This window comes from Liolophura sinensis, chromosome 13 (genome assembly GCF_032854445.1).
Source record: "Liolophura sinensis isolate JHLJ2023 chromosome 13, CUHK_Ljap_v2, whole genome shotgun sequence".
In the NCBI taxonomy this organism is placed as follows: Eukaryota; Metazoa; Mollusca; class Polyplacophora; order Chitonida; family Chitonidae; genus Liolophura; species Liolophura sinensis.
In genome coordinates, this window is record NC_088307.1 from 4,391,614 (window position 1) to 4,418,606 (window position 26,993).

Sequence of the window (26,993 nt, forward strand, 5' to 3'; positions counted from 1 at the left end):
ATTAAAGAGTCATTTTATAATAATTATATGCATAAATGCCCCTTTAGGGGGTTGATTAGGTTGAAGAGTCACAGCTATATATATACATGTGCCCTGCGATTAAGTTGATAAGATGAACTGTTATGGAGGAAGCCTGACATACATGAACATATACACTGTATAAGATTAGCCTGTAAAGAGTACGGTAACTTGTTACAACTTTGATGAAGGATGATAATCGAAATATTTTTCATGAATTCATTTTCTACATCATATCATTTGTGGAGAGTACAAAAATTTCCTAGACATAACTATCTTATGTATATGGCTAAGTGCCAAGTATACTGGAAGGAGATATTCTTTTTAGATTTGCAGAATGCTTCAAAGTGAACTGCAAAAAGATTTTGTTGATCTGAAACTGAAGTTAAGTTAATCCGTGTAAATACATGATGATGGATGTGTTATATCTTTCTATTGTTTTGTATTCATTTGTGGAATTTTTAACTTACGTTTAGCTGGGAATAAACCGCATGATTCTGGAGAGTGATGTGGGCTTCCACTCATTTATATGTCATGCATCCACATCTCCCATGTATAATTCCATGCATCACCCTTGTATAATTCCATGCATCTCCCATGTATAATTCCATCCACATCTCCCATGTGTAATTCCATGCATCTCCCATGTATAATCCCATCCACATCTCCCATGTATAATTCCATGCATCTCCCATGTATAATTCCATGCATCACCCATGTATAATTCCATGCATCTCCCATGTATAATTCCATGCATCTCCCATGTATAATTCCATGCATCTCCCATGTATAATTCCATCCACATCTCCCATGTGTAATTCCATGCATCACCCTTGTATAATTCCATGCATCTCCCATGTATAATTCCATCCACATCTCCCATGTATAATTCCATGCATCTCCCATGTATAATTCCATGCATCTCCCATGTATAATTCCATGCATCTCCCATGTATAATTCCATGCATCTCCCATGTATAATTCCATCCACATCTCCCATGTATAATTCCATGCATCTCCCATGTATAATTCCATCCACATCTCCCATGTATAATTCCATGCATCTCCCATGTATAATTCCATGCATCTCCCATGTATAATTCCATGCATCTCCATGTATAATTCCATCCACATCTCCCATGTGTAATTCCATGCATCACCCTTGTATAATTCCATGCATCTCCCATGTATAATTCCATCCACATCTCCCATGTATAATTCCATGCATCACCATGTATAATTCCATCCACATCTCCCATGTATAATTCCATGCATCACCCTTGTATAATTCCATGCATCTCCCATGTATAATTCCATCCACATCTCCCATGTGTAATTCCATGCATCTCCCATGTATAATTCCATCCACATCACCCTTGTATAATTCCATACATCTCCCATGTATAATTCCATGCATCACCCATGTATAATTCCATGCATCACCCATGTATAATTCCATGCATCTCCCATGTATAATTCCATCCACATCTCCCATGTATAATTCCATGCATCTCCCATGTATAATTCCATGCATCTCCCATGTATAATTCCATGCATCTCCCTTGTATAATTCCATGCATCTCCCTTGTATAATTCCATGCATCTCCCATATATAATTCCATGCATCTCCCATGTATAATTCCATGCATCACCATGTATAATTCCATGCATCTCCCATATATAATTCCATGCATCACCATGTATAATTCCATCCACATCTCCCATGTATAATTCCATCCACATCTCCCATGTATAATTCCATGCATCTCCCATGTATAATTCCATGCATCTCCCATGTATAATTCCATGCATCTCCCATGTATAATTCCATGCATCACCCATGTATAATTCCATGCATCTCCCATGTATAATTCCATCCACATCACCCATGTATAATTCCATGCATCTCCCGTGTATAATTCCATGCTTCTCCCATGTATAATTCCATGCATCTCCTGTGTATAATTCCATGCATCTCCCATGTATAATTCCATCCACATCTCCCATGTATAATTCCATCCACATCTCCCATGTATAATTCCATCCACATCTCCCATGTATAATTCCATGCATCACCCATGTATAATTCTATCCACATCTCCCATGTATAATTCCATCCACATCTCCCATGTATAATTCCATGCATCTCCCATGTATAATTCCATGCATCTCCCATGTATAATTCCATGCATCTCCCATGTATAATTCCATGCATCTCCCATATATAATTCCATGCATCACCCATGTATAATTCCATGCATCTCCCATGTATAATTCCATGCATCTCCCATGTATAATTCCATGCATCTCCCATGTATAATTCCATGCATCACCCATGTATAATTCCATGCTTCTCCCATGTATAATTCCATCCACATCTCCCATGTATAATTCCATCCACATCTCCCATGTATAATTCCATGCATCACCCATGTATAATTCCATCCACATCACCCTTGTATAATTCCATACATCTCCCATGTATAATTCCATGCATCACCCATGTATAATTCCATGCATCACCCATGTATAATTCCATGCATCTCCCATGTATAATTCCATCCACATCTCCCATGTATAATTCCATGCATCTCCCATGTATAATTCCATGCATCTCCCTTGTATAATTCCATGCATCTCCCTTGTATAATTCCATGCATCTCCCATATATAATTCCATGCATCTCCCATGTATAATTCCATGCATCACCATGTATAATTCCATGCATCTCCCATATATAATTCCATGCATCACCATGTATAATTCCATCCACATCTCCCATGTATAATTCCATCCACATCTCCCATGTATAATTCCATGCATCTCCCATGTATAATTCCATGCATCTCCCATGTATAATTCCATGCATCTCCCATGTATAATTCCATGCATCACCCATGTATAATTCCATGCATCACCCATGTATAATTCCATGCATCTCCCATGTATAATTCCATCCACATCACCCATGTATAATTCCATGCATCTCCCGTGTATAATTCCATGCTTCTCCCATGTATAATTCCATGCATCTCCTGTGTATAATTCCATGCATCTCCCATGTATAATTCCATCCACATCTCCCATGTATAATTCCATCCACATCTCCCATGTATAATTCCATGCATCACCCATGTATAATTCTATCCACATCTCCCATGTATAATTCCATCCACATCTCCCATGTATAATTCCATGCATCTCCCATGTATAATTCCATGCATCTCCCATGTATAATTCCATGCATCTCCCATGTATAATTCCATGCATCTCCCATGTATAATTCCATGCATCTCCCATGTATAATTCCATGCATCACCCATGTATAATTCCATGCATCTCCCATGTATAATTCCATGCATCTCCCATGTATAATTCCATGCATCTCCCATGTATAATTCCATGCATCACCCATGTATAATTCCATGCTTCTCCCATGTATAATTCCATCCACATCTCCCATGTATAATTCCATCCACATCTCCCATGTATAATTCCATGCATCACCCATGTATAATTCTATCCACATCTCCCATGTATAATTCTATCCACATCTCCCATGTATAATTCCATCCACATCTCCCATGTATAATTCCATGCATCTCCCATGTATAATTCCATGCATCTCCCATGTATAATTCCATGCATCTCCCATGTATAATTCCATGCATCACCCATGTATAATTCCATGCTTCTCCCATGTATAATTCCATCCACATCTCCCATGTATAATTCCATGCATCACCCATGTATAATTCTATCCACATCTCCCATGTATAATTCCATCCACATCTCCCATGTATAATTCCATGCATCTCCCATGTATAATTCCATGCATCTCCCATGTATAATTCCATGCATCTCCCATGTATAATTCCATGCATCTCCCATGTATAATTCCATGCATCTCCCTTGTATAATTCCATGCTTCTCCCATGTATAATTCCATCCACATCTTCCATGTATAATTCCATCCACATCTCCTATGTATAGTTCCATGCATCTCCCATGTATAATGCCATGCATCTCCCATGTATAATTCCATGCGTCTCCCATGTATAATTCCATGCATCTCCCATGTATAATGCCATGCATCTCCCATGTATAATTCCATGCATCTCCCATGTATAATCCCATACATCTCCCATGTATAATTCCATGCATCTCCCATGTATAATTCCATCCACATCTCCCATGTATAATTCCATCCACATCTCCTATGTATAGTTCCATGCATCTCCCATGTACAATTCCATCCACATCTCCCATGTATAATTCCATCCACATCTCCTATGTATAGTTCCATGGATCTCCCATGTATAATTCCATGCATCTCCCTTGTATAATTCCATGCTTCTCCCATGTATAATTCCATCCACATCTCCCATGTATAATTCCATCCACATCTCCCATGTATAATTCCATGCATCTCCCATGTATAATCCCATACATCTCCCATGTATAATTCCATGCATCTCCCATGTATAATTCCATGCATCTCCCATGTATAATCCCATACATCTCCCATGTATAATTCCATGCATCTCCCATGTATAATTCCATGCATCTCCCTTGTATAATTCCATGCATCTCCCATGTATAATTCCATGCATCTCCCTTGTATAATTCCATCCACATCTCCCATGTATAATTCCATCCACATCTCCTATGTATAGTTCCATGGATCTCCCATGTATAATTCCACGCTTAATACAGTCTTTCATGACTTGGTTGATAATATTATTATGACCGTGGAAAAAAGGTTGGAAGCAATAATATAATGTGTCTGAAAAGGTTGTCCTGCGAATCTTTCAACCCTGGACATATGTTAGACAATGTCAATAAAGTTTTGAAAGCTAAATATCTTTGGGTGATGTAGATCTTTTTACACATTTGATTTATTTATTTGATTATTGTTTGATACCATACTAAAGAATTTTCACTTAATATGAGTTCATTGGCAGTTCTTTGGCAGTTCATTGGTGGTTTATTGGTAGTTCATTTCAGTGCATGCTTCAATCAATGTTTTACTGCGCAAATTGCCACGCAAGCACACTTTACCATTTATTGTTACCAAGGCCTGACAAGCAGTGAGTATGAATTCCCTGTCTCCAAGGCTGGGTTTGAACCCTCACTTCACAAGTATGTCCAAACATTAGAAATTAGGCAAGCTCCTTTGACCTGCTCCGTTTTCACGGATAATAAAACATCTTGATATCTCTTGCTCCAAGTGAAATAAAAACTGCTTTCAGAATGAAAAATAGGCATAGAAGTTGGAAGTTATGCCTTGTACATGAACCTGTGTGTACAGCAATAAAATTGATTACCCTGTGTTGTCGAAGACACTGGGATGCTCTGGAGTTGCGTAGATGGAAGGATGAGATTCTTGTCTATACGTATAACCACTTGATCAGAGTAGGGGATTTTCCTCGTGCGTACTTCGGTCATTTACTCCTAGTTCTATAGATTTCTTTACATTCATCCATCCTCGTCAGTTTACACACTGACGTCATGATACAAAATGTAAAGAAGGATTAAGACGGCCGGCATGATAACAATGCTGCGTTTTCTTTACTCTCCGATCTGAATTATGGATAAACTTTGATTCGTGAAACATGTTTATTTTAGCGATTAATTACATTTTCTGACAATCGTCAAGTATTTCATGACGGCTATCATGACGTGCATGGGATGGTCAGATCAACCCATGTTTTTGATTGGTCGCTGAATTTTGGACTCGGTCGAAACTCATGGTTTAGAGCATCACGACATATACATGTAGGACAAGGCCGAGAATGACTAGACTTAGCACTTACCTGTAATGTTTCGGTGGCTCTCCAATTACAATTATCTACTCTATATGATACCTCACCTGTCCACATAAAACTAAAACTGCACCTGCTTCCTCTCTAACAAACTTGCTAGTCTCAGGTGTTCACGGCAGATGAAATGCCTCTTACTGTAATTCTTCAACCATTTCACATCTTTGCAAGGTGTTTTTAAAGGCATATTCTGAAGGTATTATTTTGTTGAGACTGATAACATTATACTATTTGTGAAACCCTGAAATTGGTTCATTCTTACCAATGTGGTTTTATCTCCAAAATGAAATTAAAAATGTGTATAAATTGCACGGAAAGTTGTTCTTTCATATGCAGAAAGGTTGAGGAATCAAAGTACTTGAAATTTTTGCAGATTTGGGTATATTAAAAAAAAATTAAGACCTTAATTACTATAGGTATTAGTTTGATAGATTTTAAGGACACTATCAGCATCACATTTTTCCTTATAATAGTCATTGTGTAATTTTGTATCTGTATGTTAATTGTTTGTAAATAAAAGCTTTGAAGAAGAACAGTTTTGTTCAAATTGACCTTTACCTTTAATTAATAAAGATATTTTTAGTATGGAAAATTTTCAAGTGGCCTATTCAGATATGTGAAGAATTTGAACCAATTTTGACAACAAACCTTTTTTCAGTCCCAGCTACTGGTAGAGTACATAGCTGAAAATTTTGCTCAGGACAAGAATGCACCTTTAGATTTTGAGTGTTCTGTTGATCTTAGAAAGGTGTTTTGAAGTTTGTTTGGATGGTAGAATTATGTCCTCTTGGGACAGTGTAAGTTTGAGGACCAATGGTAATATTTTATGGCATTTATTTGCTGGCCAAGTGCATTTTTTGGTGCCCACATGCAGTTGGGCTGGAGCTTTTGTACGCCCTGCCATTAAGTGGAGCGTATCATGTTAAAGTGATATTGCCTGCCCGTCCGATCGTCCATATTTATGTCCCGGGCTATAACTTCAACAGTTTTCTGCGTAGAGTTTTAATTTTTGGTGGATACATAGATACACTGATGACGAGGTGTTGCGACTCACTTTTGTCCATTTTCGCACTTATCATAGTAACTAAATAGCCATTTTCCTTATATATACTGTATAAACTGGATTCGATTTTTGTGTCCGGGCACAAGTGCTGCTGGGGTCCTTTTATGCATTTCAAACAAATGCATTTGTGAGGTCGTAGGTTGTGTTCACCTGAACTCTTGTTAGCCTTTTACATATCTCTGTGTTATTGAAAACCATCAGTTTGCTGCTGAAATGTGTGGCATACTTAGTTAAAGCCCTGTAATTCTTCCCTTTCGCATGTTTCCAAGGTGTTACTCAAGGCATTATTCTGTTTTGATTGGTAAACTTTTATGCAGCCCTGAAACTGGCCAGTCCAACAGTTGTAATTTTTTCTCCCAAATCAAATTAAAAATATGCATAAATTGTACTGAAAGTTGTTCTTTCATATGCGAAAAGATGGAGGAATTAGGTTAGCACCACTTTATTTCCCTTCGATAAATTAATGCAAGTATTGTGGATCATGGACAAGGGGTTAAGATTTATATCATTTGTGTTGGTTCAGTGTCAGGTGGGGGTATGATCAAGTTAGACGATAAATGGTTTACAGTGTCCAGATAATCTTTCATTTGTTCTGCCCATAATACTGGCTGATCTCAAATACAGGTAAGATCGAAAATAGAATAATGAAATAATTCATAAATATTACGTATAAGTTGTAAGTATGTAATGTATGTATTGTTTCATCATATCATGACGGTATATATGCTGTAAATTGTATTCGTGGGCACAAACTTTCACAGATTCGGTAAGAAAACACATTCGCAGGAATCAACTTTCGTGGATCGTAACAGAATTTTTGGACAACTGATAAACGAAAATCTAACTTCAATACAGAAATGTCAAATAATAAAACAACTCAAGCATTCAAGTAACAATGTTATCATTTAAACTTGTTTGTACCTGTAAGATGTGTAACTTAATCAGACAAAGGAAGTAATTCCTCCTAAACTTTTAATCTTTAAAAGACTTTTAATCTTCATAAGACAAAGCCCTTACTATTTGACCAAATATTCGTGTTACTCATTCCGGGAGACGACGAAGGATTAAATGTGATAAATAAATTTCACTGTTTAATTCTCATACATCAGCAGTGTGAGTGAAACTTTGAGTGAACTGTGACAGATTTGAGTAAATTTCTTAGAAATCATTATAAATGAAAAGGAAGTTTGAAGAGCGGAAACCCCCGAGCGATTATCGGGCACGGTGGAAAGGTGATCTGACTGGAAGGCAAGTACGGTCATTAAAAAAACAGCCTCTCTTAGTGTATGTATATTATATCATGTACACACACCCAGTACAAATTATTGATTTGTACAGTGTATGTCTCTAACCGCAGCAATAAATCAACAACAACAACAACGTCGCATTGTGGCGGTACTTAGATGGCGCTAAGCCTCCTTAAAAGAAAACAAGATGAACTGACGATCTGTTAAGTTGGATTTGTGAAAGCTGGAATACAATTCTAATTAGGTATTTGTAATTAACGTGTCTGAAAATGTATTAGAACTGTAGTACTTGTTAACGAATTTATAACTGTAACGCATGTTACATTAATTAATTACTTACATGAGTTTTATATTCGATGGCCCCTATTTTCGCGGAATGGCATTTACAGTAATAATATCTAGATGTGTATTGAAGGTAAATCAGTCAGTTTGTACACAACTGTTTTTCCTCAAGGCCTTAATTCACAAACAAAACAATATATACAGTAATACGGTGACTGTAACGACAAGTATGACTGATGTCCTCGTAACTGTCCCAACCAGCATACACGTAGTACTATCCCAACCAGCATACATGTAGTCCTGTCCCAATCGGCATACATGTAGTACTGTCCCAACCGGCATACATGTAGTACTGTCCCAACCGGCATACATGTAGTCCTGTCCCAACCAGTATACATGTAGTCCTGTCCCAACCAGCATACATGTAGTACAGTCCCAACCAGCATACATGTAGTACTGTCCCAACCAGCATACATGTAGTCCTGTCCCAACCAGCATACGTGTAGTCCTGTCCCAACCGGCATACATGTAGTACTGTCCCAACCGGCATACATGTAGTCCTGTCCTAACCAGCATACATGTAGTACTGTCCCAACCGGCATACATGTAGTCCTGTCCCAACCGGCATACATGTAGTACTGTCCCAACCGGCATACATGTAGTCCTGTCCCAACCAGCATACATGTAGTCCTGTCCCAACCAGCAAACATGTAGTACCGTCCCAACCAGCAAACATGTAGTACTGTCCCAACCAGCATACAAGTAGTACTGTCCCAACCAGCATACATGTAGTACTGTCCCAACCGGCATACATGTAGTACTGTCCCAACCAGCATACATGTAGTACTGTCCCAACCAGCATACATGTAGTACTGCTCCAACCAGCAAACATGTAGTGCTGTCCCAACCAGCAAACATATAGTACTGTCCCAACCAGCATACATGTAGTACTGTCCTTTGCAAGTAATATTTACTTTTTCTTCTGCATATGATATAGCAGTCATTTTTGTGGGCGGAGGAAGCGCGAATGCCTTAGGGGTAACCAACCTTTGGCAAGTCAGTGACAAATTTGAACTTTCCCACATTTGGCTTATTCATGCACAAATATTGGTGGAAGAAAAGGTGGCTTAAACAAAAGGATAGATAATGCACCCATGGACACGCCAGAAATCAACGTAATTAGCACTGATAAATAAACATCAATTGCTTAATAAAAAGGACCTGTAAGACCCTGCACACAGTCAGAGAGTTGAGAAGTCTACAAATTCTGTTTCCAAGGTCGGGTTTGAATCGCCCGTTATTATTCATTCCTTTCTTTAATTGGTATTTTATGCTATGATTGGTATTTTATGGTGATTAGTATTTTATGCTGTGAATGGTATTTTATGCTGTGAATGGTATTTTATGCTGTGAATGGTATTTTATAGTGATTGGTATTTTATGCTGTGAATGGTATTTTGTGGTGATTGGTATTTTATGCTGTGAATGGTATTTTATTCTGTGATTGGCATTTTATGCTGTACTCAGTAATATTATGGCAGATGATTATGGCATTAGGAAGCTAGGCAGAGCCCAGGTAAAAAAACCCCAGCACCCACAGGTTGCTGACAATTAAACTTTCCGTACGTCTAGAAAGGAAGCCAGCATGAGCTGGATTTGAACTCACAGCCATGACAGTGACTTTATTGCATGTTGAGAGGCCACTGGGTCATTATGCTGCACGTAACTTTAAGACTGCACGAAATGTTAAGTACATATATGAGTGTAACAGGAGCAGCTTTCCATGCAGTGCTTATATGACCAGTAGCTAGTGGGAATTTCCCTTTAGCTTAGTTGGTAGACTGAGTAGTGCTGGACTTTGACTGCTGAGACCTGAGTTTGAATGCTTGTTTGACCCACGTAGTGAAATCTTTCAACCATTACTTCAGTTATGTAGAAATCAAAAGGGGGTAAAATTGGGATACTATATTTTGTAAACCCAGCTTCCTCCATGTATCTAGGCATGCAGAGGCGCTCTAGAGTAAAAGCCAATTTAGGCAAAGATCTGACTGACGTCATAAGCCAATTTATACAGGATTGACAAAAAGTGGCTCGAAACAGGTAACGAAACGTGCCCCAAAAGAGCATGAGGAAACAAACTTAGTTATAACGAGGGATTTACGCCGTTTTCCCCACTCATTTGTATGGGCTTTGGTTGCCATTTATAGTCGTGCCCTAATCACAGAGAGCTCTCCTTGTCATGGAGGTAAAGTATCACCTCTGAGATTGTGTCTTTATGGCACCCTAATGCTCTCTCAATTATCGCCCGTGGCAGGAATAGCATTTTGAAAGTCTCAGCTTCCGCAGATTGACGCCTGTTTGGTGTGATTCCTAATGAGCGTTACAGAACGAGATGCCATCCGCAATATCCCACGCAATTCCTGCTACTGGTGTTTGGGTTGGAGTACTGTTTTTTTTGTTTTTTTCCAGTGACAAAAGAAAACCTGTTTGTGCTGTACAAATTTGTGGACAGCATGTGTCAAAACCAGTTGTATAATACGTTCACATTCTGACCTCCTCCTGTTGCCTGTGAGGATGTGAATTGAAACCTCTACCCAGCTTTAATACAGAACTGCGCCCTCCACTGATCAAATTATGTCTGGATTCCGTGTACTCTAGTGTACAGTATTTTGTAAAAAGCAAATGGAAAGGTTAGATTAGAAGGTTAATTCTTTATTTACAAAACAGCCTCATCATTTGCACATCACTTATATTAATTGTTGTATTCTGTACCCCAGCCAAAGTTTGGTGTGTTAAATCACACTTTCAGATGTATGCCATAATTCACCCAAAGTTTGGTGTGTTAAATCACACTTTCAGATGTATAACATACTTCACCCAAAGTTTGGTGTGTTAAATCACACTTTCAGATGTATAACACACTTCACCCAAAGTTTGGTGTGTTAAATCACACTTTCAGATGTATAACATACTTCACCCAAAGTTTGGTGTGTTAAATCACACTTTCAGATGTATGCCAAACCCCAGCACATTTTCAGATGTATGCCTTACTTCACTCAGAGTTTGGTGTGTTCAGTCACACTTTCACATGTATGCCGTACTTCAGCCAAAGTTTGGTGTGTTAAATCACACTTTCAGATGTATGCCATACTCCACCGAATGTTTTGTGTGTTAAATCACACTTTCAGATGCAGTTATCCAAGTAAAGATTTGAAACAACTCCAGTGTCAAGTGTAATGGGCCGAATACTGTAAAGTACTAAATTTTCGTGTGAAGGTAATTTTTATGGATTTTGCAGTGAGCAATATTGCGTGAAAAACAATTCCAACATTGAATTATCTACTACATCTACTTTGCTGGGAGTACAGGAGTTGCGATAAGAAAGATGGCAGGCCAGCTAAATTTTAACGGGAGGGAAATTAGGCTCTAAATAATATACAAACTTTGGTGATAGGGCTTGATGGGCATGAAACAGAGTGGGAGTTCGTTCATCTTTAGTTTGTTCAATCTTTGGTATGCCGGCAAAGTAAAAGAAAAGTAGACACCAGCACATGTTGACTTTCAGTGAATGTAGCGTTGATACACGCTGTAGCATTGCCTGTGTATCTCCTGTGGACCAGTGAGAGAGCATCTAACAAATTGTGGAGTGTGTACAGCAAGACCATGGCTGCTTGATAGCTACAGCGATGTTAGCGGTTTCTGACCAGCTGCAGAGGACGATTAAAATAAAAAACAATCCAGGACTAATTGTGTAACTGGATAAAGAATGACTATAATAAACTGGCGCCGATAATGGTGAATTCATATGTTTTGCGTTGAACTGCTCAAGAAGTGACAGGTCACTTTACCACTTGTTTAAAAGGTGTGAAAAATAATGACACTTTTAATACTGCTCAAATTAGGTATAGTGATAATCCGTCCCCCATTATTTTAATCTCTGATCCAGATTAAGAGGATTAACGACACTCCAGAAAAGAGAGGAGGATAAAAGGCAGCCTTGTTAACACCATTTTGATGTGCTTGAGTAATTTAAGTCATGCATATTATAATTAGGATAATTGAACAGTTTTAACATTTTTTTCAGTGTTCCCATGATTAAATACGCAAAAATTATTTCCTTCGAACATACTTCAAGTAAATCTGCAAAAATAAATTCCAGCAAATAATAAGTACTTTCCAGTAGTCAATCAGGTTTACCCTGAGCACTCAGGTTTTCACAATCCATAAAACTCACTGCTGTATTTGTAAATATATGGTGTTGAGAAACAATCTGCCCATGGATTCTGAGTGTTAAGGTTACCCACAGTGTACTGTATCATCCCTAACTTTGCCATGGATTCTGAGTGTTAAGGTTACCCATGGATTCTGAGTGTTAAGGTCACCCATGGATTCTGAGTGTTAAGGTTACCCACAGTGTACTGTATCATCCCTAACTTTGCCATGGATTCTGAGTGTAAAGGTTACCCATGGATTCTGAGTGTTAAGGTTACCCATGGATTCTGTGTGTTAAGGTTACCCATGGATTGTGAGTGTTAAGGTTACCCATGGATTCTGAGTGTTAAGGTTACCCTCAGTGTACTGTATCATCCCTAACTTTACCATGGATTCTGAGTGTAAAGGTTACCCATGGATTCTGAGTGTTAAGGTTACCCATGGATTCTGTGTGTTAAGGTTACCCATGGATTCTGAGTGTTAAGGTTACCCATGGATTCTGAGTGTTAAGGTTACCCATGGATTCTGAGTGTTAAGGTTACCCATGGATTCTGAGTGTTAAGGTTACCCATGGATTCTGAGTGTTAAGGTCACCCACAGCGTACTGTATCATCCCTAACTTTGCCACGGATTCTGAGTGTTAAGGTTACCCATGGATTCTGAGTGTTAAGGTTACCCACAGCGTACTGTATCATCCCTAACTTTACCATGGATTCTGGGTGTTAAGGTTACCCATGGATTCTGAGTGTAAAGGTTACCTATGGATTCTGAGGGTTAAGGTTACCCACAGCGTACTGTATCATCCCTAACTTTGCCATGGATTCTGAGTGTTAAGGTTACCCATGGATTCTGAGTGTTAAGGTTACCCATGGATTCTGAGTGTTAAGGTTACCCACAGTGTACTGTATCATCCCTGACTACCATGGATTCTGAGTGTTAAGGTTACCCACAGTGTACTGTATCATCCCCTGACTTTACCATGGATTCTGAGTGTTAAGGTTACCCATGGATTCTGAGTGTTAAGGTTACCCACAGCGTACTGTATCATACCCTAACTTTACCATGGATTCTGAGTGTTAAGGTTACCCATGGATTCTGAGTGTTAAGGTTACCCATGGATTCTGAGTGTTAAGGTTACCCACAATGTACTGTATCACCCCTAACTTTACCATGGATTCTGAGTGTTAAGGTTACCCATGGATTCTGAGTGTTAAGGTTACCCATGGATTGTGAGTGTTAAGGTTACCCATGGATTCTGTGTGTTAAGGTTGCCCACAGCGTACTGTATCATCCCCTGACTTTACCATGGATTCTGAGTGTTAAGGTTACCCATGGATTCTGAGTGTTAAGGCTACCCACAGCGTACTGTATCATACCCTAACTTCACCAGGTTGAATCCCCTGAGGGCGTCATACTTATTGTGTCATTATGCCATCCCCTCACCCAGAATAGATTAGACACAAAGGGTGGGGTAGCGAAAGCAGGTCTGACAATATTTTCATGATGCTTTGCTGTAGACGTCATTCCACTACAGTATTATGTCCCTGCCTGTAGAATGACCTTCTCTTTGTGTCGAAGATATTATGTCAACAGCTTATCCCTCAATCTTCCACCCATGTTTGTATTAATGCGAGACAATTTCTAGCGCTTGGGTCCTCCACGAGGTGTATGTGACTGATAAGACAACTTAAGCTTCACCGCAAGACTAGTCAGCTGACGCGGAGATTTGCGGAGATGATCTGGTAGGATGCCGTGGGCAGATGCGCCAGACGTGACCCCGAACCCGCAAATGTGACGCCCAACATGTTGTGACACTCTGCTTGGCAAATGTTTTGGCTGGCTATCATTTCAACTCCTTAACAAAGCCTGGTACTTGACAGATAACGTGGTTTTAAGTAATGGAGATAAAATCAGGTACATTGTATGGAAGGATCACAATCTCTGCAAAGAGTCGTGTTGTGATGGGTAGCTTTTGTTATTTACTTGCTACCATTTCTGACCCGGCCATATTGAAATGAAGATCTTAATAAACCCAAAGTATGTGCTCTGCATTAAGTTTTGACACTAAAACTAACTAGTACACAGTAAATGATGGCATGTAGATGTATTATTGAAGGATGCAACTGAGCAGTCCAGCCAATGTAGGTTTGTCTCCAAAATCAATTTCAAGATGTGAATAAATTGCAATGAAAGTTGCTCTTTTAGATGCGAAAAAGTTAAGGAATGAGGGTAGATACAGATATTAATTAATTACAGTCTTAAGCTTTCCTGAACCTGCGGATGGTCATGGGTTTCCCCCGGGCTCTGCCCATTTTCCACCCACCATAATGCTGGCTGCCGTCGTATAAGTGAAATATTCTTCAGTAAGGCATAAAACACCAATCAAATAAATAAATAAATAAGCTTTCCCGTTATAATGGCCATGGAGACTAGAATAAGCTCTAACTACCAACCTTGAAAATATGATGTGATTGCATGTTGAAAAATTCAGTTGAAAAATTTAGGGAGTTCCCTAGATTCTTCCGTACAGCAAGGGGCCAGTAGGGGTAATTAACTTTTGTGTAGTCTTACATGAGGTTCACAGGAAATCACTTGTACGACAAACTCGAAATTTCCTCAGACTTTTCGCGTATGAATTTGTTCAAACCTTTAATTTGAGTTTGGATGCAAAACAGCATTAGTAGGATTGGCCATTTTTGGGGCTTCACAAAAGGTATAATTTTATCAGGTTACATAGTATAACACTGCCAGAATACACCTTGCAAACGTGTGGAAAGGTTGAAGAATTACAGCATGTAACTTGCTGCTGTCACTGAACCAAATGTTGATGATTTATTATTCCAAACACTCTCACCTGGTTTCTCTAGCCGTAATATTCTGATCACCATCACAGCTGTATAATTAAAAAAAAAAAAAACCCCAAAAACAAGAGATAGCAATTCAATATTCTTTAACGTCATTCTACAATTCAGACTGCAAAGTCAGGAGGCCTGCATGGGCCGGATCAAACCTCGGTCAGATCAAACGTTGGTCGGATCATACTAAATTAAGACTTTGAAAATGGTTCTTTTTGCTGCCACGCATGGCACTCAGCACTGAGATGTTAGAGGACTCATCCTACCACAAGAAGACACAGTAACTACACACACCTACTGACTCCTCGTTTGATACTTTTACATTAGAACAGCAACGTAATACAAGAAAAACCTCAAATTTGGTACAAATGCAAATATGTGACCTTTTTTTTTTATCCCGGACATGTAACTGTGAATCTTGTTTTGTAAATTATTATGTGGACGTGATGCCTTTGGCTAAAAAAACACCCCAGTGGTCAAATATACATGTAGAATGAAGGGAGTCCTTTGATCTTTGTGTGTGAATTTTTTTAATTCTTTAATCGAATCTCGTGCAATCATCTTACCATTAGCTGAAGATAAGTCAACGGAGGAATGTGTTGGAATCGGTACACGGGCACTCGTTGACCTGTACTCATTGACTGGAAGAGCCATCACTCAGACTCCTTGTCGTAGGGAAAGCATTCTACAAGACTTTGTGTAAAAACCTGTGAGTGATCGTTCCAAAAGGAGTAACCAAGGTTAAGTAAACTTCTCTCAGATTGGTAATCCGGTGCCGAGTGCGTCGTTGAGAGACGAAAAACATTGTTGAACTTGATGAAGACTCCTTCTTTAAATGGTGCAGATCAAAATCAATGTATTTGCTGGAGATAATAGAATTGGCGTCTTCATCTGTTGTGGAGGCACACGTCGCAGAGTAACTAATACCATAAACCCTTCAACTGGGGGTTAATTAAAACTGGCCATTTATCTGCCCAGCACCCTCTGGGGCCATAGATCCTCGGGGTTATTCAGTGTGACACCAGTGCGTACCTCACAGATACGACAAACCTGCTACAACACATAGTCCTATTCTACCTGAAATGTTGTCCACGACTTTAAAGGCTACTGGTTTTTTTTGCCTAGTTTAATTCTGAGCATTCTGTCTTGCTTAGAAAGGTGTTTAGAGGCTAGTTTGAAAGGTAGGATGATAACCTGGTAAGGAGAAAATGTATGTTTCAGCACCAAAAGTAATTTTTGTATCGTTTATTTGCCTCTAAAAATGCATTGTTTGACATTAAGGGCTTGCACAGTAATCCATTTTGCACTTGGTGACCCTTACTGGCCAAGTGATTATGGTGACCCAACAGTTCTGGGTACAAAACACCAGCACATTTGTACATAATAATAGATCCTACATGCCTTAATTTGAATCAAGGTCTTGAACCTGGCTTGAACCTGGCTTGAACCTACAGCCCAGTAAGGTTTCTATCTGTTTTAGTTTGTTCAACCACGGTTGTATGTCACCTATGAAGGAAATCAGGATGCACCGACTCCCTCCTGGGATGTGGTAGCTCTTTCTTCAACCATAAAAAAAAAACTGACCTTACCTCACACCGATATATTTTTGTTTTACGACCAGAACAGCTTTTTTTCCCAGGTCAGAGGAGGGTGTAAAAACAAAACTGAAAGATGTTGTATTGTCATGACTGTATGAGAGATATGAACTGTCTGGGAATTGTTCCTCTTGAAGGCACGCTCACTTGATCAGAAAACTTAGCTTTAAAAATCAGGAAAACATCTAGATTGGACAAAATAAATTGGTGGATTTTCAGTTTTATTTTTATTTTGATTGTTTACTGCTCATTGGCTCTTCAGTACAACACAAAATAAACTTGGTGTTGCCTTAATACCTATAGTTACATGTATTAAGTTTCAGGAAATATTTTTGAAAATAACTGAAAACCATCTATCAAGGAAACAAATATATAAATCTCCATGTATATATACATACATACACTTATGATTTTGATGAATAGTTGGCAATTATGGTACTGATTCAAGGAGTTTATTGTATGTGACAATACATAAGTACACTGGTACTGAGTTATATCTACAGTTTCAAGGACTTACTTCTTAAGACACAGGTGTGTATAAATCATACATATCTCAACAACTAATTAAATAGTTAAGAGTGATAAAATATGCTTTTTAATTACCACTGGTGTACGTGATCAGATTTAATTTTTTCAAGTTGATATATCTTGCTTTAGTTTTTCGGCTTTTGCCAAATTTTACAGACTTTTGGCTATGTTTTGTAACGGCTTCGAGGAATTTGAGTAATTTAAGGAATTAACACTGTCATCAGGTGTCAACTTCCACATATGTGTTTATGGGTATCTTGATGCTTGTATTTCTTGCATAAACTACAAAAGTGAAGTGGGAGGGAGGGCGTCATGAGTAGGTGGGTGGGCTTGTGGGTGGAGCTGTGGCACATTTACTTACTTTGTAAATTGGTATACTGTGTGCCAGGTTTAAAACTTACGTAGGCAGAAGAAACTTCACAGCCCTTTTCCAGGTATCCATGAAATCTTCTTAAAGCAGCAACCAAATCCGTGATTGCTAAAACACCTATGATACCAGGCCTAAAATCCACCCCGCCCCCACCCCCACCCCCACCCACCCACTCTGCGGTTAACAGAACTTACACAGGCAGAAGTAACTTCACAGCCCTTTTCCAGGTACCCATGGAGTCTTCTGACTTAAAGCTGCAACCAAATCAGTGATTGCTAAAACACCTATGATACAAGGCCTAAAATCCACCCCCCACCCTCACCCACCCCCACCCACCCACTCTGCGGTTAACAGAATTTACACAGGCAGGAGTAACTTCACAGCCCTTTTCCAGGTACCCATGGAGTCTTCTGACTTAAAGCTGCAACCAAATCAGTGATTGCTAAAACACCTATGATACAAGGCCTAAAATCCACCCCCCACCCTCACCCACCCACTCTACAGTTAACAGAACTTACATAGGCAGAAGAAACTTCACAGCCCTTTTCCAGGTACCCATGGAGTCTTCTGATTTAAAGCTGCAACCAAATCAGTGATTGTTAAAACACCTATGATACAAGGCCTAAAATCCACCCCCCACCCTCACCCACCCACTCTACGGTTAACAGAACTGTCAGAATCAGGCAAAATGCATCTTTAATAATTGTTGAAATTTTTACTTTAAGTCAACTGATGGAGCTATTGCGAGCCTGCTGTCATAAGTGTGCTTGATTGTGACATTTAATTAAATTGGTTTTAACCGTGGGCACATGAAGTCAGTTTATGAGAATTTTTTCCTATGCCTACATACATATATATTATACCTGTATAAATTTATTAATCTATTTTTTATGGTATAAATTTATTTGTTGATACAATATATACAAATATTACCTGACATACATATAAAAACATTGACATACATTTATATGAAGCCATGTGATGTGGGTGGGAAACAAGTTAATTTAATAAATCTGTCAATAAATCTAAGTAAACTATGACGCACAAGTCATTAAAACTAATATTGCCTATTATATCATGGGAAATATGAAGGATTAAAATAGTCCCAGTTGTCTTCAGGGGAACATATATTTTCTTTTAAAAATAAATTGTTTCATGCGCATATCCTTGATTTGCGTGCATGCTCCCAGGATCATCAGTGTGCGCTGTACTTCCGCGTTGAGTATCATATTGTTATTGATTCCCTCTAAATTGTCTACAGTCACTTACATTGCACTTATCACACATCTGTGGGCTGTACAACGGGAGCGCGTGTAGTAAATGAGTGGGCGGCAGTAACTAAGGTGTGTGGGAATAAGATAGAGTGTTCAGTGGGAATCAAGATACCCGTGATATGAAGCCATTGGCGGATGTGCATACCTGACCAAATAAGGGTAGTAATCGTAAACTGATACTTTGATGAGATGTGTTTAATTGTGCATGGTTATTTCATATATATATATTTAAGGTATATTGTGCAGTTAAAAAAAGGATGACTAAGGTGAATAAGGCCTGGCACTATATTCATGGAATAATGGTATATCCATACTTTAATGAGATTTTGTATAATTTTTCCAAGTTTATTCCATGTACTCAGACATATAAGGGTATTATCTGTGTAAGGCATGTGGCATTTGTAGCAAAGGCTGTGCTGGACAATGCATGCGTGGCTAAATTTACAAGGGCTTAAAGCTGAAATCAGCATATGGAATATGTACATATGTATATCTGTACATATTGTCTATAATGTGTACTGTACATTTACAACTGACGTAGGGATCAAATCTTCTGTTTACATGTGCAGTGTGTACTGGCCATATATCAACATGTAGCTGCTGGAAATTTCTGTTGTGTTGAACTAGAGGATCCTGCACTTGGGATGTAGAGACACTGGAGTTCAAATCCCAGTAACGGGCAACAGCAGAAATTTAATTCCACATTAATAACTCCTGAAATGGCATGTGGTCTTCAGGTGCAATGGTGGTGGAAACTCAGGCAGAGGGTGAGGAAATCTGTGAATATAAAACCACTCAGGCACCTCTTACACCTCCACAACACGTATCCACTCAGAGAATTAGTGATTTTTACACTGTGTCAGTATTTTAAAGAATGCAGTATTGAATAACGTGAGTCCACTCTGTGATTGAATTTTATTATAAATTTACACTCTGTCAATATTTTAGAGAATCCAAGATGGCATTCATGATATTTAATTTCATGTGATGTAACACCTGTCACTCTTGTTGTCATAATGAAGACCAAAAATATCCCAAAATTAAATAACTTTTTTGAAAAATCTGGTGCTGAACAGGTGCGACTAAGAGCAGGAGGGTGTGAACATGGCTGATGACGCATACTGATGTCACGTTTTGTTATGAATATTACATTGTCATGCCATTAGATGTCCGATGTCGTATAGTGATAATGCTGTAAAACAATAATGGCTGCTATGGCAGGGATGGTATGACGTAAAACAAAGACAAATTTAATCAGACCATTTTTAGCTTCTGCCGATCGATTGGTATGCGTAAGTCCGCAGGTATCAGGCGTGTATACACCAGCCAATTTATGGTGCTTATAATGTTTTTGATGTAAAAAATCAGCTATGTTTGAACCCTTGGAATTGTCAAAATAATGAAATCTCCATGTACATTGCGATTCATTAATGAGAAAACGGAGTTGTCAGTGACTCATAATTTTACACCCAGAATCGTTGGATCTTCAGGAAATAACAACACATGCACTGACTCAGGGCTGATACAACAGTTTGGAGATGCGTTTCAGCAATACCAATCATGGTACACCGGCCTAGCTATGTGTAGATGTGCTTGTCAGTTTCCGAGCCCCTCAAAGCTGGCAAATATGTCACCTGAGAGTGTGTTTTAAATAATTTTTTTTGTCCACCTCAAAAATTAAGTTTGCACATTGTAATTCCTGTTTGGACATGGAAGACTGCTGTTCTTTTTTTTTTAACTGTCATGTCATTTATATTTTTAGATATAGATTACACTTAATTTAATGGCTTAGAATTTTGTGACCATCTCAAGTCTCAGTGGGACAGCGTGTCTGTACTTTTATTAATGACTCACAATGTCATCTCTTTAATGCATGCAAATATTTAGATTTGCATTTGTAAACATTATAAGTGTTGTAGTTAAAAATATGGCCATTGTAGATGTCTCCATTATTTGTGGATGCATGTCTCTGTCTATTTGGATGTCTCCATTCATCTAGATGTTCTTTGTGTCTCCATTCATGTGGAGTAATGGATATATGTGTTCTGGATGTCTCCATCATTTGTGGATGTCTCCATTATATGTGGATGTCTCCATTCATGTGGATGTCTCAATTCATGTGGAGTAATGGATATATGTGTTCTGGATGTCTCCATCATTTGTGGATGCCTCCATTATATGTGGATGTCTCCATTCATGCAGATGTCAGCATTTGTGTGGATGTCTCCATTATATGTGGATGTCTCAATTCATGTGGAGTAAGGGCTATATGTTTTTTGGATGTCTCCATCATTTGTGGATGTCTCCATCATTTGTGGATGTCTCAATTCATGTGGAGTAAGGGCTATATGTTTTTTGTATGTCTCCGTTATATGTGGATGTCTCCGTTATATGTGGATGTCTCAATTCATGTGGAGTAAGGGCTATATGTTTTTTGGATGTCTCCATCATTTGTGGATGTCTCCGTTATATGTGGATGTCTCAATTCATGCAGATGTCAGCATTTGTGTGGATGTCTCCATTCATGTGGCTCCATTCATTAGAATGTCTCCAATACTTGTTGATGATTTTACCATGATTGATGCATGTGTCATCATGATGTAAAATGTGTCATCATGATGTCAGATGTGTCATCATGATGTCAGATGGTAGGGCTTTATTGTAATCTGCCCTGTTTCTTTCATTTTTGTTTGATGGGTGAATTTCTCCATCAGATCAGCTCTTCATTATCGTTCATATTTGATGGCCTCAGTTCAGCTGACCCAGTAAATTTGTGTGTTATAGACCATAATTAGTAGGTGAACTACAACATTGCCAAGTATACCTAGCCTTAGTGTTGATGATTTCCCCCAGTACAGGATACATCCGGTTCCCTCCACTCTTAGTCACCTGCATGACTATCAGTCACGTAGGTAAAATATTCCAGAATATGACAAAAACAATTAATCAGTAAACAACATGTATCAGAGACAATTTATTGAAACTGTTTCCGGTAACCTAGGAAAACACAATGTAGAAACTGCCATTATACCTCTAGATGCGCCTTGTTCAAATTTGTTCAGCTATAAAGTTTCCTCACTGTCATGAAGATGACATTTATGTTGTCTAATATTCATTTACAGGTAGGTCTCGTTATCTGGACAGGTGTGACTGTCAACTGTGATTAATCCATGTGTGGGTGGGGGTGGGGCCTGTGGTTATATAGCTTAATAGTTGTGACCTGTATGAATGAATGGGTACGACAAAACTACATTTACCGTGCCACCTACACACATCTCAGCAGTGCAGTAGATAAATGACAGAGCTGTGACACATGGTCTTTACACAGAATTACTCCTAAGCTAATACAAACTAATTTAATTCAAAATTTATTTCAGTTTAACTTTCTTTTTATATTTTTCTTTAAATTAAATTATACCATTTTGGACATGGTAATATCTAAGATCCACATGTACCAATAAACAAAATTTAGTTAGTTACTACATAATAAAAATGTACAAATAGATCATTTTCTGGTGTAAGGAGGAAAAAAAGACTGAAAATCTTAAATCCAGATCATACCTAATGTACATGTGTATACCCTTAGCTTATATACAAATTGTCATGGAGTTAGTTATGTCGTTTTGTGAAAAGGAGAATGGCCTGAAATTTCTCCTCAAAAAGTCCATTTTTAGAACCAAATAAATGCCATAAAATTGTATTTTTGCTGCTGAAATTTATATTTTTCCAGAATGTCATCCTAGCTTGCACTCAAACCGCAACATACTCTCCTAAGATCAGTATTTATGTTCACTTTTGCGACCAGGTATTCTTTGACTATATGCATGATACTGGAAATGAAAATAGACCTGTACAGTGTAGCAAACATGTGAAAATTGATATGATGTGAGTTATATAGTTATTAGTGTGACAGCAAAAACACAGAGGTAAATAATTAACGACCTTTCAAGGGCTTGTCATTGACCGATGTGACAAGCTGCATTGTATGTTTTGAAATCACAGACTCTCATTGATTTGGAATAAATTAACCCATATTTGTAGGTATCCTCTTTCTGATCGATGTGTTATCGGGTAAGAATTGGCAGAGAAGGCTCATGGGAAGGGATTTTAAGGAGAGTGGATCGTGCTGATGTTGAGTACATTTCAATTGTTTGTTGACACAAAGCATTCCACATCGTACACGTTGTATTCCCGATGGAAGTCAGCGACGTAATACTTTCGTTAAAAACATCCGTGTTGGCACAGTGATGATGTGATGGCTTACAATCTGGGTTTTCCAGAAGGCCTTGCAGTTCTTTGCTTCTGTTTATTTTGTGTAGCGCCATGTGTAAAGTTCCTCATCGTTTTTTGGTTGTTTTTTTGTTTTTTTTTGTGGAATACTTGATGAAATTAAGGTAAACTTCCTACCACGCGAAATGTAAGTATAACTAAAAAGGAAATCGAGAAAACAAAAAAAATGTTCATATTACTTCAGGTAGAAATTAAATTTCGTGAAAACTTACAAATCACATACAGTTTAAAATCATTATAATTAACACTGTAAATAGTATAAATAATATATGTAAATAACATCATCTATTCTTGTTAAATATAGTAAATTAAATTCGCTTGATTAGAAAATTTGGATTTTTTGCCAAAAAGTACAGCAACTTGAAGTCGCAACAACCTTAACAAATCTTTAACAACAGGGCCTGGCACCTGACAGACCATTTGTACTGTCTACATACTATATATATATATATATATATATATATATATATATATATATATATCAATGATAAGTCTGCCAATGTTAAAATAATATAATGTTGATTATGACAAATCGGGTAACCATGCACCCATGAGACAGATGAATCAGTTACAGTTAAATTAGCAGTTGTTTTGTTTTTTCTAACAACAGGCTGATAAATAATATTGATCTTTTATTATTGTATTTCGAAGCTTAAGTTTGCCATTTTTCGAGTGATACATTTTAGTATTAATTAATTAATTCTGATTATTTCAAACACCTTAATTATTTAATAATGAGTTTTTAATGAATGATTAATTTATTGTCAGAAGGACTTCATAAAACATTAACTTCAGAAGTATCATTTTAAGGCCTTTTAATATAATGCATTATCACATGTACCAAACTTTAGGTGAAATAACTGATAGCCAGGATTTTCCCAAGCATATTTCATTTCTGGTAGTGTATATGCATTTAGGCATGTATACATGTGTTTTTGCGTGCACATGTTGAGGTGTCTTTAGTTTAGTTTTTTTTTTTTAAATTTGATTGACTTCCCATGAGCCTTCATTGCCAATTCGTGCCCAATAACACATCGATCAGAAACATGCAGAAAAAAAAAGAGCTAGGTTAATTTATGCTATTAAAGCAAGTGGCGCCTGTGGTTTCAAAACAAAGCAGAATTAACACAGCTATATGTGACCACTTCCATCAATAACAGTTTTGAAAGCTCATTAATTCTTTACTTGCGTCACTTTCCTGTGATGGTTTTAATACATGCCGCAATACATTATGTTATTGACATGATGCCTATTGCAGCAAACCGTACCATCATGCCCATATCCTTTTGTCCTATAGGCTACCCATTTGCAAAAAAGAAGAAAAAAAGGCTTTCACATCCAATATTTATTCACTAAAAATTCATTGATGACAACATTTGCTTATGTTTTCAGAATTTTACCGTTCCAGAAGTTTCTGGTAATTAAGTGTTTTCCATGGAAATTTGGGGTGGTGTGTTTGTGGAGGCTGGTAGGGGTGGAGTGGGTGTTTGTTGGAGTGTAGAGGGGGTGGGGGGTTGGTGGGGGCTCGAGTTGTGGGAAACGATTTTACCTTGTACGTGTATATATTAGCAGGAGAAATGGGGAATTAACTGGTGACCTAAAAATGCATTTCTTTTCTGAAATTAGTATAGAGATAAGAATTTAGGCATTTAGTTTATTTTTACCCAAATGTGGAAAGTTTATTTATCCTTACAGGCATAATTACTATTACAATCGATCAATCAATCAACACTCAGCAGAATAAATGGCAAGACTACACATTTTTTCATCCCATAAAGTGGCGGGCTAATGTTAACCAGGGCTTTGATCTATTACAGCCTCAAAAAGTTTTTGTTGCGTATTGTTACAATGTATCAGTTTCTACTGTAACATGGTTCTGTTGTTATTCTGACAAACAGGAAACAGAAAATGGCGTCAAGGTCCTGCTGCAAGGTGTTTGACAGGTCCCCATTTGATCTGTATAACCCTCTTCAATATTAAACCATTTATGTTTTTCTTTCAGGCTTAATGAAAATTTTCGTTTCTGCAAGAAAGTCATAAAAATAGAGTTAACAGCAGTGCAGTGCTGTTGATTGTAATTTTGTGATTTTTCAATGTCTGGCAGTGTGGAAATTTGGCACAAATGTTGAATATTATCTGCAAAATGGTGGACACAGTATGCTAAATTTAATATTTAATTTCCATAGTACTGGTGCTATTTTTATCCTGAAACTGAATGCTGCTGAGTGTTTCAGGATAACGCTAAAGTATAAGGCAGTTGGCAAGATAGGTTTTTAATCTCATTGGATCTCATTCACAGTGATAAATTGTCTTTGAGTTGATGTATTGTGATAATGAACATAACACAGGACGAGATATTACAAATAGAGGAATAGTGCAAAAGAAACAGCCTGATTCGGAGTCGGAGTCTGACTAGATCCGTGGAGCTGACACAGCTTGACAGTTAAACAGTACATTTGGCAGACGTATGAACCAAGCATATAGTCAGAGGTGAGAGATGAATGGACTTGGCAATGTTTGTACTCTTGCAGAGCAAACATGGGAAGCATCGGCATAATTCTTCACGGGAATCTGAACTATTGACTTCTCTCCATAGACGTTTTCTTCACTTGATACAGAGATATTTTGGGACCAATCTGAGCTTTGATCGTCTGCTTGGTCGGGGACACACAATGCTCAACAGCCGTTTCTGCGAGCTAGAATAATAGACGACAGTGTGTGCGATATTAACAGGAGCTAAATTTGCTCACAGAGCAGCTAGCCAAACACAAGATTGATGATCGCATACAGGCTGTAGACGGGACAGTATCTGGAATATATTCCATATTTCTGGGTTATCAGAAGAAGAAATGTGATCAGAATAGAGTATTGGGACCATCAGCACCTGTCTTTGATGGTCTGTTAACAAAATAGCTTGAGTATAAGGGTTATCTCGAGGGAATGACCTTTGCTGTAGTTGTTGCAAACTCAGCTGACTATTGAGAGAGAGAGAGAGAACAGAGAGCATTGGACAGTGTTTCAGGCAGTAAGGATTAAGGGTATAGTGGGCCTGGGGTGGAGGGTCTTGTATGTGTTTTGGCAACATTTTCCTTTTTATATTAAAGAAGTCCTTGGCAATTCTTGATTGTCATTATGAAATTTCACAAATGCATGTTGATGTTCTTAATCAATAAACGTACAAAATTTATTTTTATGTTAATTGGTTAAATTTATCCTTGAAAAATATTATTTTTTACAGATGGAATTGAGTAAAAAAAAGAAGGTTTCATAGATAATAGATGCTAAAATTTCATCTTCATCATGTGATTGTCCAAACACAAAACATCAATACATTAACCTTTTGTTTATCCCTTCACTGTAATTTTTATGGTGTGGTGTTCACATGGGAGATGAACTAGTGCATGGAGTCATAAGTGGGAACTATAGTACACCTGCTG

The 26,993-nt window shown here is 38.0% G+C and overlaps 1 protein-coding gene across 1 annotated transcript in view; it reads left to right on the top strand.

Annotated features, from left to right (window-relative positions):
• The window catches only part of LOC135480314 (uncharacterized), a 94,485-nt gene that overhangs the window by 51,317 nt on the left and 16,175 nt on the right, over positions 1–26,993 (top strand). The window lies entirely within an intron of this gene.